General features: G+C 34.4%; 1 protein-coding gene across 1 annotated transcript in view; it reads left to right on the top strand.

Moving 5' to 3' along the window:
- LOC116305027 (galanin receptor 2a) overlaps positions 1-2,015 on the top strand; it is a 51,826-nt gene extending 49,811 nt beyond the window's left edge. The window contains exon 4 of the transcript XR_004198123.1: positions 1,942-2,015. The gene's annotated coding sequence lies outside the window, so the exon portion shown is untranslated. The remainder of the gene's footprint in view (positions 1-1,941) is intronic.
- The last annotated feature ends 8,112 nt before the right edge of the window (positions 2,016-10,127 follow it).

Genomic DNA, 10,127 nt, shown 5'->3' with positions numbered 1-10,127 from the left:
AAAATAGCCCGGTGTTCACTTTGGTCTACGATATCAACCAATGACAAGACAGAGAAAAAATAACAGAAATAACTCTTAATTGCAAGCGATTAAAAGGTACAAAAACTTTTATAACCCTTGTGGATGGACTGATATGCTAGACATCAACTAATCCTTTAAATCCAGCAGTTTATGAGACGTGGTCGTATGGAGTAATTATTTAAGGTGAAGAAATAGCATTTATGGTACTTAGTGTTCGGGGCATTTTCTATTAGATCCAATCAGAGCTAATGTAATTCCCTTGAGAGTAAAGCAAATTGGTAAACGAGACCTATGCGGTTAAACGAACAAAGATTTGCTTTTCTAAACCGAATGATCAGATTCTTATTTAATTTTGTCAGTTTTTAAGAAGCGTCTGTCAGGAAAAGGGATCCTGAGTAGAGTTTATCAATCACGTTCCCTCAAGTCTAGCATATTCTTACTTAACGATCTTATAGTTCAAGGTTAGACCTAGAGTTAACCTTAAAGAGGTAGGTTAATAAAAGTCGTCGGCTTGATCGGTTGAAGAACCAGCATGCTTTGTAATCGTTTGATGCAACTACGCAATGATGACGAAGACAATGAAGACAACAGTTGTTTTCTTAATGACGATACACTGTATTAAATGATCTTTACTCGAGATTATTTGAAAGCAGAAAGACATTGGCACTTCCTATCTTTAATTCTCTCTTCTTTTTTCATCTTTCTTTCTTTCTTTCTTTCTTTCTTTCTTCCTTTCTTCCTTTCTTCCTTTCTTCCTTTCTTCCTTCCTTGATCCTTTCTTTTTTGATTCTTTGGTACTCACTCCAGTCCTATCAAATCAACCTACGCCTTTGCGCCTGAATACTTATGATATCTACCTCGAATATATCGAGTAATCAGGAGATCAATAAAGTCACCATGACCAAAGGATAATTTTTATCACCTCTCTCTCTCTCTCTCTCTCTCTCTCTCTCTCTCTCTCTCTCTCTCTTGGTAGTTTCGATGCTTACAAAGCAGTTTTCTCATGAAAATATAAAATAAAATAAAAAACAACACACATTTTTATGACGAAAATTTAAAATTAAAATGCTCCGTATGACGTCATAATATGACTCGACCCGATACTTTACTCGGCCGACTTCTCTTCTCTTCGTAGAGCTAGTTTTTTTTTTTTTGAAATGGCAACGCACGTATGAAAATTATCGATGCTAACAAAGAGGTTTTCATAAGAATAAGCCATTTTGGTCAAACATTTGAAATTAAAAAAATGCTTCATATGATATCATAATAGTACTCGACCCATGCTCTTACTTTACTCCGCCAACTTCTTCTTTCCATAAAGTGCTAGTTCTGTGAACTGTCGAAGCAGGTTTGATAAGTATAAATTCGTATTAAGATGTTTTCATAAAAATAACGAATACGCACCCACATAATCTTTTCACTCGCTTCCGTGATGTAATAACAGTACTCGACCCATGCTCTTGCTTGACTCGGCCAAAAATGAACTAGCATCATTGTATTGAAACATTAAACTATAAGCAAGAATTGCGTATTAAACATGTAAAAGTATGAAAAACGCTTCGGCTCATTTGCATTGACTCTCTGATACAACCATACGCATACGTTTTCTCTAGTGCTTTGCCGGCTCACAAACTCGTATTGAATGTTTTTCTTGAAACCTAATGTGGAATCAAAACAATTAATAATCAGTTCTTTTTTTCCGATTTGAAATATCAAAACATGCGTAAAAGTAAATGTTTTATATTTATAAAATTCATCTTATTTATACCTTGATCAGAAAGTCTCAATGCAGCTGTCCCAAGTCCCTTTAGCGAAAACGCCTTCTGGGCAAGCGGGTGGCTAGACGATTAATTGTTTTTTGTGTTGAATTCCCTCTTTTATTATCAAACATCTAAATAACTTCAAGTTTTCGTTTTTCAGGCTCCTAGACGCTCTCTAATGCACTGGTGAATAACAATCACTGCAAATTGAAAACGGAAACCAACAAAAGCTTATAAGTGAGTAATTCTTAGTAAGAAGTAAATAATGTGGAATACAAAACAAGTAATCAATATTGTTCTGAACAATTCGAAATATTAAAATATGAATAACTGTCTGTAAGAAAATACATTCGAAAACATAAAAGAAACACAATGAAATTGTTACCATAAAATTGGTGAGAAATCAGTTGGGGAAAATCGTAAACCAACATGGCGGCTATGACGTAACGTGCATTGCAAGAAAGGTCGTACTCTTGAAAACACTTACTCAGGCTTTTTAGGTCTTTGTGCGCATTTTATTTGCGCTAAAAACGTTTAAATCATGAAAGATTTTACCCGACTACGTCTAAGTGACCGGCTCGTTGATTTCCGTGTCAAGGGTGGACTTAATCCAATTCTGTAAATATATATATGAACACATCAACGGTCCAACCTTGCATGACTTGGAACGCGAATTTGACATTCTTATAGGAAAAAAACCCCAGTAAATATAAAGCAAACCTTTGCGATTGATAATCATCAAAAGCAATTGCAAATCACAGATTTGATCACGAATTAACTCTAAAGATAGCATAATACAATCTTCCGCTCCAGTAGGAAAGTAATATTACATCGTGTCCGGCGGAAACATTAGGAAGTTCTTTTCAGAACGTCTTTCATATCTTTCTTGTCTTTTCTGTTTTTACCAGAACTAATATTATTCTTTTTATTACAAATTGAAATAATAACCATTGCAAAAAAGTTGGAAATCATTGGTAAACTTCCATTTAACTTACTTTTACTGAAGAATAGCTGTTGTTGTTGTTGTTGTTTTTTTCCAATTTTTCTTGTCGGCAAAGGAGCCAGCTATAGGATTCAAGTACAATTTGATGTTCAAAGCATTTTATGGAAGAGCTTTGATTTAAAAGATGTTAAATCCATGGCGGCATTTTTCATATTTCGTTCAAGTTTCTTTAGTTTGAAGAGTACACGTCATGTATTAATTCAAAGCTATACTAATGTATGATCAAGTACGGAGAATGAACTACTTTATTGGTTCTAAATCTTTATCATACATGAACATATTAACTTTTAAAGCACCTGAAATGATTTTGAACTAAAAGAAATGTTATGGTGTTTATATAATGATATGATTTACAAAAAAGAGTATACACCTACTTGCAAGAACGTTGTCATACGAAAATAGAACATTAGTGATTTAGTGGGATAGGAATTATATTAAAAAAACAAAAGAAGATCACTGAAGCTGAACTTTTTCTTTTGTCTTTTAATGTATTCCTTTCTCACTAAATTACTAATGTTCTATTCTTGTATGACAACGTTCTTGCAAGTAGGTGTGTATATATACATATATATATATTTATATACTCCTTTTTGTAAATCATATATATTGAACAGAAGAACCAAACATATCGACAATACACTTACCTTATTTACTGCCTTGTTTGGTGGACTTCTTGCAGGTTATTTAATTTCCTTTCGTGACTAAATCTCCAGTTCTTACTTAAATGCTCCTTAAAGTGTTTGACGATTATAAATTAAACTTAGCTCTTTAAGAATATTACTTGTCGTTATTTTCAATGCTTAATTTATTTATCAAACAATCAATCAAAATAGACTCAGCAAGTTACGTTCGCCCGTATGCTTTTAATCTTGCAAACAAAACAATGCTTGCTAACCGGGGCCATTAAGATTTTTAAAGATATATAATACAAGGGACTTTAGGTGCTTGAAATCAAGGCTACCTAAGTTAACTCACAAATGAATGTTTGCTTACTTGAATGATTATTTGATTGATGTTGAAACTACGCGACAATACGTGACAGGAATAACGAATTAGCTTTAATGCCAAGTGATTGAACTTGGTAATAATAGATCTCGCTACGTGTAACCAGGGGCTTTAATAGCGATACAATAAAATAAACACTAACGCAGTGCTTATAATCGATTTAGAAAACATATTATGTACGATAAAAAAAGACGTCAATTGTGACGTGCGCAGTTGAGTGTCTCATTATAGACTTTTGGCGGTAAGATTATCTGTAAGGAAGGCACGGGTTACCCCTTATTTGTGCCCACTTAATCATAATGAGTAAATATAACGAATTAGCGGCTTGCTTTAGGTACTTATATCTTCCAGGATGTAGAGTCTTCAATCACGCACAGAACACTGAACAAAAAACAATGCACAATGTACGTTAAAACAACAGAGAGTTGAATTTCGTCTAGGGCAGACGAGAAATGTTAGTTTGCCAGAAAGAAAAAAAAAAAAAAAAAGAAAGAAAGAAAGAAAAAGAAAAGAAAAGAAAGAATATAGAAAAGAAAACAAAAAAAATACAAAAAAAAAATACAAAAAAAAATACAAAAAAAAAAAAAGAAAGAAAGAAAGAAAGAAAGAAAGAAAGAAAGAAAAAAGGGAATAGCAAATATATCCTAGTAGTAGATGAAAAAAATAATATTTGTCTTGTTGAGAAGGTTCGCGAGAGGTTAAGTGAAATATGAGGACAAGACGAAAACGTGGCCATGTTTACCGTTTAACTGCGGGAAGTAGAATCTTAATCTGCTGCTTTTATTCATTTTTGGTGGCGGGTACGCAAAATCCCCCTTCCCCCTTAGAGACATGCTGAGATGCTATATATATATATAACAAATCTGTGAATCAATTTTCCGTAAAATAGTGCTCAATACATCCATAGAAGTGAGAGCAGAATATTAGTTTGAGAAGAAAAAGTCAAGACAACATTTTCCCCGACAAGCCTGTTTCGTGAATTGAGTGTAGCAATTCACGAAACAGGCTTTTATAAAATCCCCTGAAGAGTGAAGCAATTCACGAAACAGGCTTGTCGGGGAAAATGTTGTCTAGACTTTTTTTTATATACATAAATATGTGAGAAGAAAAAGAGAATACTACATTTCTCCCGATTTAATGATAAGAATGTTCTTGACTATCGTTTATATATAACACTGTACATAATTAATTAGGTAGTAAATATAGTTCAGCTGTTGCGTAGCAACGCTTTGTTACTGTGGCGGCATGAAGATACAAGTTCGTTTCGTTTATTTAATGATGAGAGTTCAGATCGGTAGATTATTAGAACTTTTTCTTTGAGGCAAAGGTTACATTTTTTGCTGGAGCTGTTGTAGGCAGAGCTTGATGATGATTATATAAATATATATATACTTTTTTGTAAATTATATCATTATATAAACATCGTGATTTTTTATTGTACCGTCACCCGGCTCAGTTCGTGATTGAAGCCTCGGCCGGACCAACACTCAGGGTCTTAAAATAACTGAGGAGAAAATGAATAGACCTTCAAGTCTTCTCGGACAAGCACTTAAAACCGTAGGCCCCGTCTGTCTTCACTTTATAACCCTGTGTAATGCGGACGTAAAAGATCCACTGAAGACGCTGGTGAAAACCGTCAGTGCAAGTGCTAAAAAAAAAAAAAAAAAAAAAAAAAGAAAAGAAAAAGAAAGAAAGAAAGAAAAAAAACCGAGGGCCTGAAGTTAATCAGCTAACAAAATTGTTGTCACGTGTCACCCTCATTAAAGGGCCACTTCGATGAAAATGGATAAAAATTTGAAATGACTTTAAACTTAGTTAAACATATCTGTATGGCCCCAATAGTAGCCAAGCAACATATTTTCTTCACAGTTAAATGTGTCGGATAAAAATCATCAATTTTATGCAGCATATAGATTGTGGGTAAATGGCGTCTTTTACTCAACCCTATTGTTCTTTTAACCCAAAATTTCTCAACTGCAAGTGGCTCCCAGGCGAAAATTTTCACTAATCTGGTTTACATGATCATAATTGAGTCAAATTATCCACAAATACTTCAATTATTCGGACTTTGAAAAATTGGGGCGTTTTTATCCAAGTGCCCCTTTAAATAAAGTCTTCAATCAATCAATCAATATACGCGCAAATATGTTGTTATATATCATGAATAAGAACGGGTTGCGTAGCAGGGTAAGAGCTTTCGCCTCTCATGGAACGAGGGCCACAGGTTTGTTAGCCATTGGCTATTAAGTGCTTTCCTTGTAAGAACAAAGAGGGTTCAGTATCATACAAACAGACATTAAATTCATATCCCCTTGGTACCCTTGGTACAGGGCACTCAACCAGGCTCCAAAAACTTCAGAATAGATCTGCACAATTGATAATGTCTATGAGTAACGATACACCTGCCGAAGAGGCCTTAAATGCGTTAAGCTGGGTTATTCTAGAAGCTCAACGAGGAAAGTCTAAAGCTAAACAAATGTCAGGTATAAAGGGATCAATGGTTTGGCTCCGAATTGTCTAGCAGCTGATCTTTTCTCTAGTAAGGATATTACGACACATTATAGCTTTTCCTGGCTCCTCTTACTCTCTGCAGTTACCGCTACATAATGATAATAATCATATAATAATAATAATAATTACTGATCTTATCAAAATCCATTGTTTTCAGTCTGCATTATCCCAACGAATGCATAGAGGAAAATCAGACATATTTAGTTCATTCATTATTGGCTTTGTTTCTATGATAAACAAGCTAGAAAGAAAACAATTGGATTTTGATAAGAACAATAATTATACTAGATAATCACTTCGGCACGCAGCATTCGTAGGTATAATGCAGGCAGCTTCGGGCTACGCCCTCAGCTGCCTGCATTATACCTACGAATGCTGCGTGCCTCAGTAATTATCTATTTAATAATAATAATAATAATAATAATAATAATAATAATAATAATAATGGTCTAAAAATTGTAAGAAAGTGTCAGAAATGGGTTATTTCACAGAACTGTGAGATTGTGAAACGTCTGTACAATTGTTAAATTTGTAAACATCTTTGTAAAACCAGTCATGCAGATATTTGCTTAGACTATTCATGCCCGCAATACTTTGTATTCATGTAGCAAAAATGTCTGAAGTTGAAATAAACATATAATAATAATAGTAATAATAATAATAATAGTAATAATAATAATAATAATAGTAATAATAATAATAATAATAATGATAATAATAATAATAATAATAATAATAATATCTAGATCCTTTTCTTCAGGAAACATGTCTAATGTAAGTTGAAATAGTGCTCTTTACCTTCAACGTAATGTTTAATTTTCCCATGGCAGAATACATGTGATCAGTCCCTAGAGTATAATCTGTGCATGAAAATGACACACTAATGTATAAGTATAGACAAATCTTTCTCTAGAAAATGACACGTGGTCTCAGTTTGAAAACATTACGTCCAAGTTGGTCTATTTAGGAATAATCCCTGGCACACATGCATGCCAGTATCGTCCATCATTTAAGTTGGCTAGCGCTATATTGTAGTAAGGGGTACTACCCGGTAACCACTACTTGAGATAACAGGTCATGTCCCTTATCCCATGGGACCATCGTTTTGGAATGTTTAAAATGTGTTAAAGGTAAAGAGGTGTATTGCTCTATTAAGGCACTTATTCCGTTGATCGTATAGATCTTATAAAACTTTGAATCAAACTGAATAGTGTACTGGGCTTATCTTAAAGAGAATATTGTGCGCAGTAGAAAACAAAAATGTTGATTCTTGCGCAGTATATGTTAATGAATTATTTATTTATATTCATGGCACGGATGTATAGCATAAAAGAAATCGATGAAAACTAATTACAATATTAATATTCATAAATAAAACTCCTAAATATAACCAAAAGCCAAAATCAAATCACGCGAAATCTTTCTCACGAACGCACTTACACACGAGGTTTATGGCTACGCACGAGCTTAAAAACCGCTGTATACTAATGCCTTGAGATTTTCATAAGACGCGTCTGCCCATCTGCCCAAGTGTTTACTTAAATACTACTCACAGGTAGCTCAAGGCATCAAGTGTTTACTTAATCCATAATATACTACTCACTGGTAGCCCAAGGCATCAAGTGTTTACTTATCCCATAATATACTACTCACAGGTAGCCCAAGGCATCAAGTGTTTACTTAACCCATAATATACTACTCACGGGTAGCCCAAGGCATCAAGTGTTTACTTATACCATAATATACTACTCACGGGTAGCCCAAGGCATCAAATGTTTACTTAACCCATAATATACTACTCACGGGTAGCCCAAGGCATCAAGTGTTTACTTAACCCATAATATACTACTCACTGGTAGCCCAAGGCACCAAGTGTTTACTTATACCATAATATACTACTCACGGGTAGCCCAAGGCATCAAGTGTTTATTTATCCCATAATAAACTACTCACTGGTAGCCCAAGGCATGAAGTGTTTACTTATACCATAATATACTACTCACAGGTAGCCCAAGGCATGAAGTGTTTACTTATACCATAATATACTACTCACGGGTAGCCCAAGGCATCAAGTGTTTACTTATCCCATAATATACTACTCACAGGTAGCCCAAGGCATCAAGTGTTTACTTATACCATAATATACTACTCACGGGTAGCCCAAGGCATCAAGTGTTTACTTATCCCATAATATACTACTCACAGGTAGCCCAAGGCATCAAGTGTTTATTTATCCCATAATAAACTACTTACGGGTAGAATGAATGGAAGGGAATGGGATGGGATGTAACAAGATGGATTGACAAGTAATTGGATTAGATACGACCGGATATTATGGATGAATGGATCGATAAAACTTTTTTCTGTATGAAGCATAGATGTGATAACTATACATGGATGTATGGATTATATATTAATTAGTGGCTGTCTTTCATTTTCATGTTTAATTATATACTATACTGATTCCCGTTTAGTTTCAAATTATAAATTTGGTGATAAACGACCTAAGCCATCATTATCCATTTTTAGTATAAAACGGTTCAATTCAAGACACATAGATCCAGGGGTCTTTACAACCAGGAAACTATATCAATCATACTAAAAGTGTTTCATAAAAACAATCCACAATATTGGCTGTGATTAACAATTTGTATAGCATTTTCACGTCATACTTAATCTAATTTGTCAAAATTCGGAAAACTCTCCACAGGAATATTGATAATTCTTACGGAAACAGTAAGCAATTGGATTGATGTCGAAACTGACCGGCGGGGCCTACAGGCACTTAGCCATTTAAATAAAACTGTAAAGCCTATTTATATATTGAAAAATAAACTATTGCTACGAGTGCTGGAAAGACTAATTCCGTAAAATGGCATGCCAAAGCTATATATTGCAGCTATAACTACAAGCCTATTTCAATACCAGATATAAAACTTGACATAAGCTTCTTAAACTGATATTGCTACAACAAAAGGGTGTTGTCAGCCTAGTGAATGCCGGATAAAAATATTGAATTAAACTTCTGATTCGTTCACTGGTTTTGCCACAAGTGCCTTTATGGAAAGGAATTGCTACAAGTGCTGATAAAACTTAACTAGTTTTAACTTACAATTTAAAAAAATAAAAAATAAAAAGATTAATAAAATCAGCTAAATTTAGCAATACTTCTCGAAAACTATTAGCCTGGTCTTGACTTCTAAATGGAAAACAAAACGTCGTTCTCGATCCGCTTTGCAGAATCTTACCTTCGTCAGGAAATTGTTTTTAAGAAGCTAATCTCTATAAGATCTATATAGCTAGCACTCTTTTTTTGTTCTGTGCTTAAGTGTTCCTTTTCTTGAGGAACGTGAAGTAAATATTCAAATAGTTTCAATATATATTGTTCTAAGGCCCCATCCACACTATGCCGGATAAATTTGAATCCGAATTTTATTTATTCGGTTAGGCCTACCGTCCACACTAGTCCGGGCGATTCACCGAAAACGAATTTTTTCGAATACGGTCTCCAGAGTGGAACAATTTGAAAACGCCGGCTAGCCGTATTAGTGTGGACGGAAAACTTTTTTTTCGGTTTGAAAATTCGGATTCAAATTCATCCGGCATAGTTTGGACGGGGCATAACTTTGAAAAGAAACCTCTAGACGCCTTTGTTATAATTTCACAATACTGCAGTTTTCATAAGCTTGCGAATTGTACGCTGAAATTTGGTTTTACGCTGCTGCCAGTCAAAAATATGAAAGGTACCGAATGATTACCGACTGATCAGCGTGCAGCTCGCAGACACAGAGTTCGCATGTTTAGGAAAATTGTAGCAATGGATAACC

The sequence above is a fragment of the Actinia tenebrosa genome, unplaced genomic scaffold (genome assembly GCF_029948245.1).
Source record: "Actinia tenebrosa isolate PJP-AT-01 unplaced genomic scaffold, QUT_ActTen_1.0 PGA_scaffold16__25_contigs__length_10494907, whole genome shotgun sequence".
NCBI classification, from domain to species: Eukaryota; Metazoa; Cnidaria; class Anthozoa; order Actiniaria; family Actiniidae; genus Actinia; species Actinia tenebrosa.
The sequence above is the reverse complement of the archived record's forward strand: the minus strand, read 5'-3'. Positions and strand labels throughout refer to the sequence as shown.